Below are 15,323 nucleotides of genomic sequence, written 5' to 3'. Positions count from 1 at the left end.
GGGACTCTGGGATCACACTCTGAGCTGAAGGTAGACGCTCAACTACTGAGCCACCCAGATATCCCCCAAATTTTCTTTTTTGTGAACTGAAGAAATTAATAACATCATTTGAAGAAGAAATAAAAGCTCTCTTGTGCTGACCCCCTTCGCACATGCACACGTATGCACTCATACACTCACATACTCACACAGCAGAGGATGTTCAGGTGGGAGGCTCCTCTGTTCAAATACCAAAGGAAAACAAGAGGAGGGTGCTGCCCACCCAAGCTGGCCACAGTGTGTCCCTGCATTTGACCTAGTTGAACAAAGGTGGTGTTTTGAAAAATGTCCTCCACTTGATATTTTTTAAGCGATTGATTTCCTAGCTTGCAGACAGTTTAATTCTCATCAATTTCACTTTGAATTTAGAAGAGAAATGATAACCAATGAAAAAAAGAAGAAACCTCACCACAGAGGCCTGTGTCCTTATATTTCACAGTGGTTTTTCATTTGCGGTGTTTTCTGCAAATGAGATTTTGAATAAACCCCAAACTGACAAGTAAAGGGTTGAATGGAAATACCTGCTTCCTTTTTAGCTGGGACTGTAGAAAAATAGGTGACAAATAAAGTATTCCAATTTCAAAAGCCCTACAATGGGATTGGTTAAAATATATAAATAGAAGTTCAATCATAGGGAAGTAATTATTGTATATCTACACGCTGATGTGAGAATGAACCACTTTTACTGCAGATAATTCAGTGGCTATTGATTTTTAAATTTTATATGTTTAATAACATGCTCCTAAGTTCAAAATAATCAAAATACCAATGTTCAGTGATTTTGGCCTTCAAAGGCCTTTACTAGTATAACTATTTAAAGCTCATGCATCACTGCCCAGTGGCCCTGGTGAGGTCCAGGTGCTAAAAGCAGAGCTCAAGGCTGGCAGCCCAGAGCAAACCACCTGTGGGGTTGACTCCCCTCTGCTTTCTTTCCTCCCGAAATGAAATGTTCAAATGAGGGTCATGGGAGCAGAAGCACCAAAGGAACAGAGATAAGTCATGTGTCCACAGTTGGGGCACATATAGACCCCAGGCTGGTCCTTGAAACTTCAGATATCCCTGAAATTCCATTTTCCTTTTAGAGAATGGATAGAAAATGAGAAATGACTAAAAAAGCTAGTTGGACAATGAAAAAAATGTCTTGTTCATGTAAACAAAGAGTCTAGTGATAGGACCAATGCTGGGTCATACTTGGTCCAGTGGCCCAGTTGATATCATCCAGGACCTGCTTTCTCCCCTTGTCACTGGTTTGCCTTTGGTGGCACTGGCTTCATCCTCAGGCTGCTCAGAGCAGCCCTCTCAGCAGCTTTGGTGTCTCATCTCATGGTAACAGGAGTATCCTAGCTGTTTCCACCTTCGTATCTTCATGACCTCTTCTCAAGGAGAAGAAATAAGGTCTTCCTTTAGCTCCCATACCTCTTGGGATGCCATTTCCCTTATATTCTGGGGAGGGGGAGAGGATACGCTGCTTGGCCTAAACCAGTTACGGCTCATTCTGGAAAAGGTAGTGTGGTCACTCCCACCCACATTGAGTGGGAATGGAGAGAACGGATTCCTGAAAGGAAGATCAAAGTACCATTGGTGGGGGACAATGGACGCCATGGATGTAAACAAGTGTTCACTATAACAACTTTGTATCTTCTTGTTTAGTTATGCCTTTAACCAAACATCTTGATTTTATTCTCTTCTGCCACAAAGTCACCTGAGGAAGTCAACGGTGCCGTCAGTTCTAGTTGCAGGCTGGATTAAGACTCTGATGGTCCTTTGATCCCCATCTCCAAGTCCTGGCTCTGTGTCTCCAAAATAAGGGGCTGGCAGTGATGGCAGACACCTGGCACACAGGCCGCCACTTTCCCCTCTCAGTCCAACAGCAGACATCATCCATCAATCACAGGACTTTTTCCTGTGCAGTCCAGATGTGGCCCCAGAGACCTACTTAAAACAGTCCTCCGGACAGCCCCTACAAATGTATTGGTGTTGACAAGTGAGATAAAATGTATTTGCCATCCCTGGAAAGGATTGCACACCAATGACCCAAACTACCAATGCATTTCACTCATACACCAAGAGCATTCACAAACACACATGCACAAGTTCATATACCTCAGTGTTTCTCTAAATGTGGTTTGCAGATCTTTTGCATCAGATTCCCCTTATGTCCTCATAAAACGTGGATTCCAGAGACCCATTCTAGAGCTACAGGATCAGAATATTCTCAAGATAACAGTTTTCAATACTTAATAGGTTAGTGGAGGCAAGAGAGTAATATGCCTAATTCCTCAGTTCACTTTTTGTGTGTTCTTTCAACAGTTTCTTAAGCTACTGTAGGTAGGAGCTGGCTAGTTTCTGTGAATTCAAAGAAGATGGTGCAAATAAAAGGCTCCTAGACTTGCTCAGTGAAGCCCAGTGATGCTCTGTGGAAGGGGTTAACAGCCACAAGAAAAGACCAGGAATTTGGGAGTTTAGAGATGGGGCAAGATCACTTCTATGAGAGGGCGCTAAAAAGATAGACAATGTCATGGAGGACTTGGCTAGGAAGACTTGGAGCATGGGATGGAGGAGGAAAAACCTGGGAGGAAAAATGGCAATGGATGGAAGTGAAAATGTGTAGCAAGAGATCATGAACAGTCATTTAAAGCAATGGGAGCTGAGAATGGAGATCTGAGAAAAGAGGTTGGAAAGAGGATTATGTTTTCATTATGGAGGGTTTTGTGGGCCTGGCTTCAGTGTTTAGACTTTATTTGTAGCCAATGGAAGCTGTGTTAAGCAAAGGTGTGGTATGATACTAAGCCATGTCTGAAGGCATAAAATCTGGAAATGAGGGAGGGGGAAAAGCTAGAATGAGAAAGACTGGAGCTTAGGGTGGCAAAATGTTGTAGCTGTGCAGGTGAGAGGCTGGGGGTCTGATACTAGAATCTTGGCAGTAGAAGTGGAGGGGAACAGATGTGAGAGCCACTGAGGAGGCAACACCATAGGCCTTGTTGGTTTGACAGCTTGGCCAGACTTTCAAAGGCATAGTAGCCAGGATATGCTGGGTCATGCTGCAATAACAAATTAATCTTGAAATCTCAGTTTTTAACAAAACAAAATTTTACTGACCTCATGTTTTACATCCAAGACTGATTGGCAGGGGGCTCCATTGCACTCAGTCACTCAGGGATGGGTTGAAAGAGGCTCTGTTATCTCTCAGCTGCATCACGGAGCATGTGGCTTACTGAACACTAAAGAAGAAGGAGAGACGGATGCAAGCAGAGCAAAGACCTTTAACTGATTTGACATCAACATAACCTCCACTCACAGTCTGTTGCCCTGAACTAGTCACGTCTAACTAAATATCTATAAGGGAGGTTGGGAAAGTAGGGGAGAACATGGACTATTTGGGAAGCTTTCCTTTTCTTAGCTATGATAAGGCAATTTCGGCATTTCATCCAGAGAAAGAAATTAAGAAGTCACATACCTGAGTTGCCCCAAACCTATTTATCTTCCTCAACAACCTCAGAAGTTTTTAGAAATACAAATATTTTTATGGAGTGACCTGTCTTCTGGGAACCTCCAGTAACTCCTTTGGAAGTCTTCTTTCTGAGTCTTGAATAGAGACTTCCCTCCAAAAGAATCATGGCTGTTGTCAAACAGACACACTGTTGCAGGCATCAAGTATTTACTATATGTCCACCAAGCCCCAAGCATTCCTCTAGGTCCTGGGGATTGCACCTTTCTGGAACTTCTGTTTAGTTGGGGAGAAATACAGCTAGGCAGCACACAGCTGGAATTTTAGCCAGGATTTCATACTCCAAACTCTTTGCACTGACATGTTATCTTTGTTCTTCAAATGAAATCTTCTAGCTTTCTCTCATTGCCACCACCTAAAGCACTAGCTCTTTCCCAATCATCCTTGAAAACCCCTAACAAGCCCAAACTTATTGGGTAGCATGAGGGGGTCTGTAGCTATGGGGAGATGAAGATGATAAGGCTCTATCTTCACTTTCAGAGGGGCTTCTGGTCTATTTCTTGGGTGCTAATCTGTCTTTTTCTGATGTGTTCCCCAGTCTTTGTTTTACAAAATTTCAGGCCAATGCAAGAGCAGTTGAGCTACCGTGATGGTACCCTGGCCAGGAAAGAGAACACCTCTTTTCGCCCCCCTTTGTGAAGGGCAGGAAGATATTCAGGAACAGGATGGGGGTACTTTCCACCCCTGCACAATACAGAACTATTGTATTAACCAAAAAAAATCTGGTTCCAGGCCAAATCTAAAGCCATCTTCTTTTTGCTCCTAGGGACAGCGGCTCCACCAGAAAATAGTTGGAATCGTTGGGGCAGAAAATAGAAGGCTCTCTTGGAACACAGTGCCTCTGATCCCACTCCTTTTATGCCCCAGGAAAAGAAAAGAGGCCCATGTGAAAACCCCTCCTGGGGCTTCCCAACCAGTTAAACATGAGGGAGAGGAGAAAAGGGGAAAAAATTCTAAATAAAAGCAAAGTCTTTGAAAAACTTCAAAGAAACATTTCTCCTGTTCAGAAGTCAAGAGCACATCTGGCTGGCGGTGAAAAGAGAAGTGGTGTCATCTGGGCAAAAATGTTCTTTTCAAATATGTCCTTTAAGAAAAAGCAAGAAAGGAGAGTACAAGAGATTGAGAGGAGAGAAATAATGCAAAGAGGGAAGGGAAGTTAAAGGGAAAAAGAAAAAAGGAAAAACCTCCTAAATCTTGTAATGTTTTAGGAGGGCTTATTAGAGTGAAAATTAAGTGTCATACAGAGCTCTGCTCCAGTATTGATGGCCTTTATTCAAAGAGCCATCACCCTGTAAACTCACTTTAACAACTCCCTTCAGATGAAATATAAAAATTAAAGACATTTACAACACAGCTTAGTAGCAGATGTAGTCGTCCTATTGGGGCTTAGATCAAATAGTGATGTAAACCCCAGCAGGATAACAGGTCTTATGAAAAAGTCCTTAACAACAGCCCCCAAAAATCTTGGAAATCTTACAAAACATGTTTCCCATTCTCTCCCAACCTCAAGGGTCCCCCTTCCTTCCCCAACCCCTCCCCTGATCTGCTAGACTCCTTTTCCATCGTCATCCTTGTCTGGAGTTCTTATGAGTCACTCTACACTTAGCAACTGGACCCAAAAAAAAAAAAAAAAATCTGGTTGGGCTTCTGGTTATCTTCTCCATCTAGTCATCTGCCTCCATCATTACCTGGGGGAGCGCCAGGGTGAGGGATGTGCTGAGCAGTCTGGGAAAAAGGACTGAAATGTACATATAGCTCGAATGGGGATTGAGGTCTGACCTTCACCTTGGTCCATTTTTCCCTGTTTGCCTTTCCTCCTTCTTCATCTCTCATTTTTCCACCCAGAGGAGCCTGAAAAGAGGTTTCCAATTTGATTTAGAGGCTGGGTCCTCACTAGTCTGGGAGACATTTATATCTGTTATATTGTAATGATGGCAGGTGAGGGCCTTCTCTCTAATCTACCCTTTCCAAAGAAGACTTTCTTGAGGATTTATTCTGGGAGCCACCTTCATCCACTCATGCACACCATGCACCCATTCACTCACTCATTATTTTGAAAAGTACTATGACATGCCAGGCACCGGGAAAGTGCTGGAGGCATGGACGTGATCATCCTGTTGGTTATGGTTTTCTTTGTCCTCAAGCTGACATGTCCATGGACTGGCTTTAGGAAAGAGAAAAAGTTTAGAGAATGAAAGTGGAGAGGTATAAGTATGGTCTATCTGAGAATTTCTGGTCGTTAGGTTCAGTTTTTCTGTGGCCCCAACTCTTACGAAAGAAGCCAATGACTTCTCTTGCCCCCACCACAGTATATGAAAAAAGAGTCAAGTTGCCCTCTAGGCCCAGGGGCTTATCCCCAGACTCCTCTTTTCTGGCAGATGATCACTTAGCCAGTGATTTGGGAGTGACTGGTGTTAGATCTTTGGCCACAGCTGGCCCTTGGATGAGACAGAGGCCAAGAGGCTGGAAAATAAGGAAGAATCTAAAGGGTCTTCATGAACAAGAGAGCAAATCCTGACCCTGTAATGAGCTCTACTTTGAGGGTAGGTCAAGGCCCTGCTTCATTGGGAGCAACCTGATAAGAAAACCAAAATAAAATGTTATCACCTCAGCTGGCTGAACCAAGGCCAGTGAGAAAATTGTCCTAGGGAGCCCTGAAAGCAGTAAACGAGAAGCTAGCTTGGATGTCACATGGAGCTTAAGAAGGTTGGAGACATTCCAGGGCTAAGTGGGGGCCTTCTAAGGTCATGCAGTCTAGAGTTTTCCAACACCCAAGCCAACATTTACAGCTTGAACTCATGCCCTCCCTGCCCTCTTCTCCTTTGCTTTACCCAAGAGATCTGCAATATGATTGGGTTGCAAATTTTGTCTGGTCCATCCCCATACCTCCCAGCAGGCTTGGCTGGATTTTGTTTCACACATGGTCTAATCTGAAAACAAACACTGGAAATCAGCTGCTAGGGTGGGAGGCCATGTTGATATGACCAGTGATCAAGGAAGGTCCCCTCTCTGGATCCCTGCAAGGAATGACTTCAAAGGTACTTTCCTCATACTCACTACGTATCCTCCTCCTTGCACATGTACACTCACCGACCTAACAGACAGCCACAATCCCAGTGGATTACTTCACTATGCTCTGGGCCATTTGGTCAGAGAGGAGGCAGCATTTACCTCCACTAGTGCAAGGTCAAGCCTGTGAAGAGTGTGTGTGTGCTTATGTAAAGAATCAAAGAAGATAATAGTTGCAGCCTATGTCACAGGCGTGGACTAATCTTCGATTAAATAATGATATTCAGATGACATTTCTTGGCAACTGGCAGACCAGCTGGAAAAATAAGTCAAAATTTCCACAGAGAATAGACCGTTTTGCCATCCAAAGCTGGCCAAGTACAAACAGCAAAGGTTCTAAATACATGTGAATAAAAAGGTCCCAGCACGCTGGCTTGTAAAGAGGCTCCCTCTTCTCCTCATAGAACTGTACATACTAGTTTGCAGATATGTGGAAAGTGCACAGGTGAATTTAAAATCTGCTCCCCCTACTTGTCTGTCCTCTTCTTCCTGGGTATTCTGACCTTTGAAACTTTCTAGTCCAGCTTTTCATTTTTCAGATGAGGAACTGATGTCCAAAGAGCTGGGGAGCTTGAGGGACTTGTCCGAGGCTACACAGCAAGCAGGAGTCTTGATTCTCATCCCAGGGCTCTTTTTGCATACATTCTGAACTCCACAGAGCTGGTTGGTGGAATCTGTAAGCATCCATCATGGGAGGCATGCATATGCACAGGAATTAGTGGCATTGCACTGATGTGTTAAAGGTACACGTGTGTAACATGACCCAATGGAAAGACTCTGTCTTGGACCTGATATAATGTCAGAATCTCAAAAGAAAAATGATGGAGACTCTAACACAGGGACTATTTATGAAGAGGCTGATGGAGTCAAAGGAAGCTGACAAGGGATGGGACAGAAACCCATTAGCAACAGTAGAGAGTTCTTCTGGTTCCTAGACCTGAAGGTGGCTAGTGGAGGGAGAGGTTTCTTAAACCCAAAGAGAGTAAGGTTGTTCTTTGCTAGGGAGCTCAGGCAACCAAGGTGGCCTGCCTGGAGGAAGCTGGGAATCAATACTGTGACTTTCCCTTTCCCCATTCTTTCAAATCCTGCTTGTGCCTCCTGTTGCATGAAGCCAACAAAAGCTAAAGGCATGGGGGGCTATGATGTGGGCCATAAGTCGGGCCTCCCTGTGGAAAAGAGTGGTGAGTGGGTCTAGAGGAACAAATAGGATATCCTGCATGTCTGGGTTCAAACCTCAAGTAGCTCTACTACTTACCAGTGCTGTGACTTGGGACCAGTGACCCAAGTTTCTGCTCTTGGTTTCCTCATCTATATGATGGTTATCATGCGGGATCCCTGGGTGGCGCAGCGGTTTGGCGCCTGCCTTTGGCCCAGGGCGCGATCCTGGAGACCCGGGATCAAATCCCATGTCGGCTCCCAGTGCATGGAGCCTGCTTCTCGCTCTGCCTATGTCTCTGCCTCTCTCTCTCTCTCTGTCTCTCTCTCTCTGTGACTATCATAAATAAATAAAAAATTTAAAAAAAAACTTCTGAAAAAAAAAAAAAAGATGGTTATAATGCCACCCGCCCTGAGAGGTGAAGTGACTCTTAGGGCTGCTATCCCGTGCAGCTTCAAGCTCAATGCCCAGCACTCTGGAGCAGTCCTCTCTCCTCTCAGCAACGTCAGAGGCCCCTGGACAATCTGGCAGTATAAACCTGAAGCCTTTCAGTTTTGTAGACCTTTTGATCCAGTCATTCTGCTTCTAGGAATTAGTTTCAAGGAACTAATCTGGCAAATACAGATTAATAATAAATACAAATTTATAAGTTTTTTTTCTTTTTTTGCCACACCACTACTTAAAACGTGAAGATTGGGAGCAGATTGACTGTCTATATCCATCAGAACTTCTAGATGCAAACAATAGAAACTGATTCTGGATGAATTATGCAGAAAAGGAATTTATTGAAGGGATACTGGATGACTCACAATTGCTAGGAGAGGCCAGGTTGCCTTGGTGGTTGAAAACAATTGGCCTTCTCCTCTTGCACACTGGGGTTTGTGGCTGATGATTTGTGAGCAGTAATGTATAAACCATGCCCCCAGACACCCAGAGGATTCATATCAAATTATGTGGGCAAACCAACTTGCCCCTTACCACCCAAAGTCATGTTTCGTAGGCAAATTCCAGATGCACAAACAGAATGAGGGAGATGTGCCTGGCAACAGCACTTATAGAAAGAGTTGCAGACATTGCTCACCAGTGAGCTCCACACCAAGCACAGACTGGGATTCTTAAAGGAGCTGGTCACCCTACTCCAGTTCACAAAGGAGGTCAGATAGACTGAAGTGATCCTGGGGGAAAAGTGGACCCAATAGGGGTACTTTGACCCAAACCTGCTTGTGCCTGGAATGTTGATGCCCAGGTCCCTTTTACTGGGCCTCTGTGCCCACTCAGATGCTCTGTTGGGTGACAGCTCACGGTTGCCCACCTTGGCTGAGCTAAGGGGATGACTTGCTTGAGCAAGGTTTCTTCATCCTCAGACCCCCAAGATTCAGGCAAAAGCCAGACTTTTCTCCTCTCTCCTTCTTTAGTTTTCCTTCCTCCCTTCCTTATCAGTTTTCCTTGAGGAGCACTTGCCCCTTTGATAAATCAGCTGTCCTCAATCCTTATCTCAAGCTCTGCTCCTAGGAAAAGGGGCCTAAGTCATTGACTTAGGTTTATGCTTGGCCTTGAATTCCTTCTTGCATCTGTGCCTGAGGCCTGGTTTCTGCCCTCATTTGGCTCCTAGCCTCTGCTGTCACCAAGCCCAGTATGATAGTGAAGGAGAAAAGGCACACAGTGTTGTTGGAAGGATAGGCATTCACTTAGGGGTGCTATTTTGTTTTGGTCCTCTCACAGAAGGAGCCAGATCTCAAGTGATCAGCCTGGGTTGCCTCTCTCTCCTGTGACCTCCCAGTACCCTGTGTCTCCCTCTACTGTCACATACACCAATCACACTGTTTTATAGTATCTCCCTTCTTATCTTTCTCCTTGATGAGCCTGGGCTCTAGAGTGAGCAAAGTCTTTCTTAGTCTTACTCAAACTCAGAAATGGAAGTGATTGTCATTATTATTGACAGGCACACTGATAATCTTTGCCAAATGAATGAAAGAATCTTCAGAGGACAGGTCTCCCCCTGTTCAGGGGGTCAGTACCACTCTTTGAGGAGAGTGGATTTACCCCAAAGCCGGGCAGGGTTATCAGGGTAGCCCATAGATGAGCTTGAGCTGAGAAACGAATGAACACAGATTCTCATTACCTACAAGTCATTAAGTTGTGATTAGAAAAAAGGGAGAGAGGAAGGGATGATCATTTGTAAAGAGATACGACATCTGTATTCGTCCGTGCACAGATACCACACTGGCCCACGGGGCCACCTTTAATGAACAACATATGTTATGGTTTCTGTGGACCATATTGTATACCTGCTTTGTGCACAGTGTTACACAACACAAAGGAGATTTCCGTTGAGATGGCTGCCCCCAAGGACCTCACAATTTCAAACAAACAGGCAGTTATACGATATGTTATTTGTTTATTTACTGAGTGTTCACTATGTACCAGACGTGGCTTGAGACACTTCACGTGGATTAATCTTTTAATCCTCACTGCCACTGTCTGTGATAGGTAATTTTACAAAGATAAGAAGTGAGGCACAGGGAGGTTTATTAACTTCTCAAGAAAACAGCTCCAGAGTGGAAGAGGCAGGATTTGAACCCACACTGTTAGTGCCAGAGCCCCTCAAGACTCTATTGCAGTGCATTATTTCACTATGCTCTGGGCCATTCGGTCAAAGAAGAGGCAGTGTCTATGTCTAGAATGGGGAATCTGCAAAGAGATGTGAGTTAATTGCCACTAAATCCCACCCTCCTTGCTGAAAACTTTTGCTGATGTCCCGCTGGCTCACCAAAATCACTGTGTCCAAAATGGAAAGCATGCATCCTTTCCCTTGATCATCTGCCCCTTATCCTCATCCTGCTGGCCAACCGTGTCTGTCAATGATCTCAACCCTGGACCTCAGATTTGTCCTTGATCCTTCCTCCTCCCATGTCACCTGTAACATCTACCTGCTTGCTAGGTCTGCTGAATTCCACAGGAGATTTAACTCCAGGACTCAGCCCCCTCTCCCCACACCCCTGGCCCCCATTTGCTGGGATCACTGCAGTCGTTTCCAACGGCTTCCCAACTGTCATCCACTCATTCCTCAAGTCGATGCCCATCATGCTACCGCCTTTTCACCCAGTCTACCCCAGCCACTTTGCAAGTCCCCAGGAAGGGACTTGGACTCTGGTCCAATCCATCCCGGAGGCCAGGACTCTGCCTTTTTAAGAGTAATTCTGTCCAGGACTAGGAAGTGACTCATCTCCCCCAGGGCAGGGCAAGAGAGGCCAGCTGTATGCATCAGAAATCACACTGCTTTGCACACGTTCATTCCCATATGACTCACCTGGGAATCTTGGTGAAGTGCAGAGTCTGATTCAGTATGTCTTGGGTGGGGCCTGAGATTCAGCATTTCTGCTGAGTTCCTAGGGGAAGCAGCTGCTGCTGGTCCTCAGACCTGAGTTTGAACAGCAGGTACTAGAGGGCAGCGTCAAGGATGACAGCAGGGCTTTCTCCAAGCCACAATCGTAGGCCAGGACTAGTGGAGCTAGAGAAAAAAAATCAGCCGTGGAAGACTTTATCGAGCATTTCCTATAGGCCAGATGCCATGCTACGTGCTACCGAATATTGCTAAAAGTAGGTGCAGGGACGGCCGGGTGGCTCAGCGGTTTAGTGCCGCCTTCGGCCCAGGGCCTGATCCTGGAGACCCAGGATCGAGTCCCACATTGGGGTCCCTGCATGGAGCCTGCTTCTCCCTCTGCCTGTGTCTCTGCCTCTCTCTGTGTGTCTCTCATGAATAAATAAATAAAATCTGTAAAAAAAAAAAAAAAAGAATATACATTAAAAAAAAAATAAAAGTAGGTGCAATAATCAGAGATGCTCAGAGAGAGGTTCAGAGGCAGAGCAGGCCTGAGATCCCATCATCATTGCCTGGTTCTCATTACACGTCCTCCCTGTGAGCCCTTGTGGGAGGCATGGGGCCCTACTCACAATTCTCAAGGAACACCAGGCCCAGGCTGGGCTGCTGCGACCCCCACAGCACTGGCCACAGCGCACCTGGAGCAGGCAAGGCCACAGGACATGGGACCCTGGGTGTGAGGAGGCCAGAGTCAGAAGCTCTTGTCCTGAACAGAGACAGCACAGTGAGGCTGTGTGGTGGAAAACTCTAGACTGCTTGTCTTGTCCTGGTTCTACAGTAAAAATAAACAGTGTGACCCTGAGTAGCCTTTCCCCTCCCTCGGCTCCTTTTTTCATCCAGAAGGCCATGGACAGGACTGGATATGTAATCTTTGGGGTTCAGGATACAGTGAAAATGTGGGTCTCTTGTTAAAAACAATGACTATGAATTTCAAGATGGCAATGCAGGTCTCTAAATCCAGAGTGGGACGTTTCCCAGAGTGGGAAGAAGAGTGTGTGGCCTCACAGGTCACACACCCTCGAAGCCAGCCCTGGAGTAGGTGGGACAAAACAACATCTAATGTCCCTTCAAGCTCTAGTTTTCAATAAAGTTGGTTTCCTGCTATTTTCTGCAGTCATCCTCACTTTGCATATTTATAATTTAATGTCACCCAGAAAATATGTGTAGCAGCCTCTCCACCTGGCTCTGCCTCTCTCTGATGTCATAGGATCATCTCCCTCCTCTTCCCATCTGCTGTAACACCCGAAGACCTTGCACTGTTTGCTGTGTCGTGAATGCAAGAAATTGGCCCTGGCCTGTGGCCGTCCTGGAAGAGACGCAGGGTAGCATGGGTGGGAGGAGAACACGCCCTTCTTCTGTCCCGGACCCCATCCTGCGCAGATGGCTCCTTCGGTTCCCAGGTCTTTCCTGCCGCCCAAGAATCAGAACAGAGGCATTGAGAAGAGTGAGTCAGCAGCACAAGTCCTGTCCTTGCCTCCTACCCCCCCCTCCCCCCCCAGGGACTGAATACCTCAGTTCCCAAACTCTCTGAGTCAGGGAGGTCGCCCCGAGGACATCTGCCTGTTTATCTGAGCCAGGCCTTGCAAGCAACAGCTGCTCAAACGAGCCCAGGAGGCATCACTTCCCGTGGCCAGGAGGCCGGACCAGGTGGACTCCTCGCTTTCCTCCCAGACGCCTGCAACGCTGCCCAGGTGGCTGAGTACAGGGAGGGCACTGGCCGCCCAGTACCATCCAGGGCCTGAGCCCAGGGCCCAGCAGAGCCCCTGCCAGCATCTCTTGGAATGCTGAGCGTCAGGGTTATCAAAGTGTAGGAGGCAGCCCACCGTGCAAACTGCTCTCTGAGAAACAGAAACACTGGCCTGAGTGTCTCTTAGGTTTTGCCACTGACCTTGGGGGAAACAAACAAACAAAAAAATTCATCTTTTCCCCTTGATCCTCTCTGGGCCTCAGTTTCCTTAACCAAAAAGTGAAAAAATCTTCGCCTCCTGCCCCAAGACAGAATGAATTGGTCCTTTTCTGGGATCCCCCAGCATACAATATTGTAACTTGATCGGGTACTTTCCCATCACAAGATGGTTGGTCCATCCTGTATCTGACTCCCCTTCTGGGTGATCAGCTCCATTGCGCAGGCAACGTATTTTAATCTTTCCCTGGGGCCCCTCTTCGCCCTACCCCTCCATTCTTGTGTGTCTTAGATGCTCAGACTGTACTGGGGACCCTCGTGCACAGGCTAGGGCCATCTTTCACATTTGGGAAGGTGAAAACACTACTCATCCCTGTGAGCCCTTGCGGAGCAAGGTGGGCTCTTGATGCTCCTCTCCTGTTCTCTCTGTCACTCTCCCCTAGTGGGTCAGGAACCGGGGAGCTGCATTCATGGGAACCAAGGCAAGGTTGGTATTATGAACCGCACCGAGCTCTCCTCTCTCCCCCAAATCCATCCTTCGAAGTCTTAATCTTCAATGTGATTATATTTAGAAATGGGCCTTTAAGGGAGTAATTAAGGTTAATTTTTTTTTTGAGATTTTATCCATTCATGAGAGACACAGAGAGAGAGAGAGAGAGAGAGAGAGAGAGAAAGAGAGGCAGAGACACAGACAGAGGGAGAAGCAGGCTCCATGTAGGGAGCCCGACGTGGGACTCGCTCCCAGGTCTCCAGGATCAGGCCCTGGGCCGAAGTTGGCGCCAAACCGCTGAGCCACCCGGGCTGCCCGAGTAATTAAGGTTAAATGACATCACAAAGGTAGGGTCTAATGCTATGGGCTGGTGTCCTGATAAGATAAGATGCCAGAGATCATTCTCTCCACACACCCACGGAGAAGAAGCCACATGATGAGGACACTTGGAGATGGTGGCTGTCTGCCAGCCAGGAAGAGGGCTCTTACCAGACATCAGCGCTGCTGGCACCCTGGTCTTGGACTTCTGGTGTTCAGAACTGTGAGAAAACGAACTTCTGTCATGTGGGGCACCCAGCCTGTGGTGCCCTGTTATGGCAGCTCGAGCTGGCTAATACACCTGGCCTGTAGGTGGGCACCACCTACCTGGCACCGGAGTGGGGCCAGATGTCACAATATAGAGACTAAGGAAGAGGTTTCATGGTGAAGGGGAAATTACAAGAAGTCAGTGAGCCTGTGCTCACTGTGGCAGTGTGGATCCCCATCCTCCCACTGTGCCCGTGGGGTGGTGTTCTGGGCTGTGAGCTCTCACTGCCATGTGCCGATTCTGTCCATCCTGAGGATCTTTCCTTCTTATAGAATAAGCAAGAGAGGAATGTTGCCACTGTGGGCAGCGATCAGACCGCTTTAGTACAGGGCAGACTAGCCTGGGGGGCTGGCACTTACCAGAGCTGTCTGGGGACCCCAGCTCCTAGGACCTGGAGCCCTTGAGTCCATGTGAGCAAGGGCAGCTGAGCTCAGCCACAGGCCCTCCACGCTGGGAGGTCTGGTTCTCTGGGTGCCTGAAAGATCATTGCCTAAGCAACCTGGAGTGAGCGCTGGGATCATTCCCGACAACCCAGGTACTTTTGTTCAGGCATAAACCTGAGCAATCAGGAGAACAGTATTCCCCTGGGGTTGAGAAGCTGGTGGGCAAGAGATGGAACCCAAGAGAAGGTCAAATGCAGGGACCTTGCTAGTCACTTGATCAGCTGCCCTTCCCTATCAGGAGACGCTCCTTCCTAGAACAGATTTAGTTCTGACTAAGGGCATTCTCTCCACATGGTGGACAGATGAGGGGACAGGGCAGGACCCTGGGGCATGCATGTGATCATGGGCCACTGGGTATTGCCAGGCCTATGAGACCGCATGACTCAATGCTCCTGACCCACAGTGGCCTCCTCTGTCGAGCGGAGAGAGTGCTGAGGGGGCATGAAGTTTTAGTGCTCAGTGCTCAAGGGAGAGGGTCAGAGGCAAGACTCACCAGCCACCTGTGCCCAAGGCTTCCAGGGTGGTTGGGATGCACCCAGGCTACTTTCTCCCCAGCGCTGCCTGCCCTTATTAAAATGAATATATCTGGGGAGTGAGGGCCTATGATACAAAGCATATTTGGCTTTGCTTCTTCCCAAAGCCCTTGGGGGCTGAAGCAAGAGCCACCCATAGTGTGTGTGCACACATGATGGCACAGATGCATGTGTATGGGCTTGTGAGCACGTACTGGCTCTGGAGCCCAGGAGA

At 47.1% G+C, this 15,323-nt stretch overlaps 2 long non-coding RNA genes across 2 annotated transcripts; both read right to left on the bottom strand.

Moving 5' to 3' along the window:
• Positions 1-3,133: 3,133 nt before the first annotated feature.
• LOC112650433 (uncharacterized) lies at positions 3,134-11,866 on the bottom strand. Its single transcript, XR_003130167.3, has 3 exons — positions 11,727-11,866; positions 11,083-11,283; positions 3,134-3,260 (listed from the first exon to the last, which is right to left on the bottom strand). It is a non-coding gene; the product is annotated as an uncharacterized LOC112650433 (long non-coding RNA).
• A 23-nt stretch (positions 11,867-11,889) lies between these two features.
• LOC125752177 (uncharacterized) lies at positions 11,890-14,707 on the bottom strand. Its single transcript, XR_007401038.1, has 3 exons — positions 14,493-14,707; positions 14,037-14,086; positions 11,890-12,561 (listed from the first exon to the last, which is right to left on the bottom strand). It is a non-coding gene; the product is annotated as an uncharacterized LOC125752177 (long non-coding RNA).
• Between the last annotated feature and the right edge of the window lie 616 nt (positions 14,708-15,323).

The sequence above is a fragment of the Canis lupus genome, chromosome 11 (genome assembly GCF_003254725.2).
Source record: "Canis lupus dingo isolate Sandy chromosome 11, ASM325472v2, whole genome shotgun sequence".
NCBI classification, from domain to species: domain Eukaryota; kingdom Metazoa; phylum Chordata; class Mammalia; order Carnivora; family Canidae; genus Canis; species Canis lupus.
Note: the sequence above shows the minus strand (reverse complement) of the source record. Positions and strands in the feature narration are given on the sequence as shown.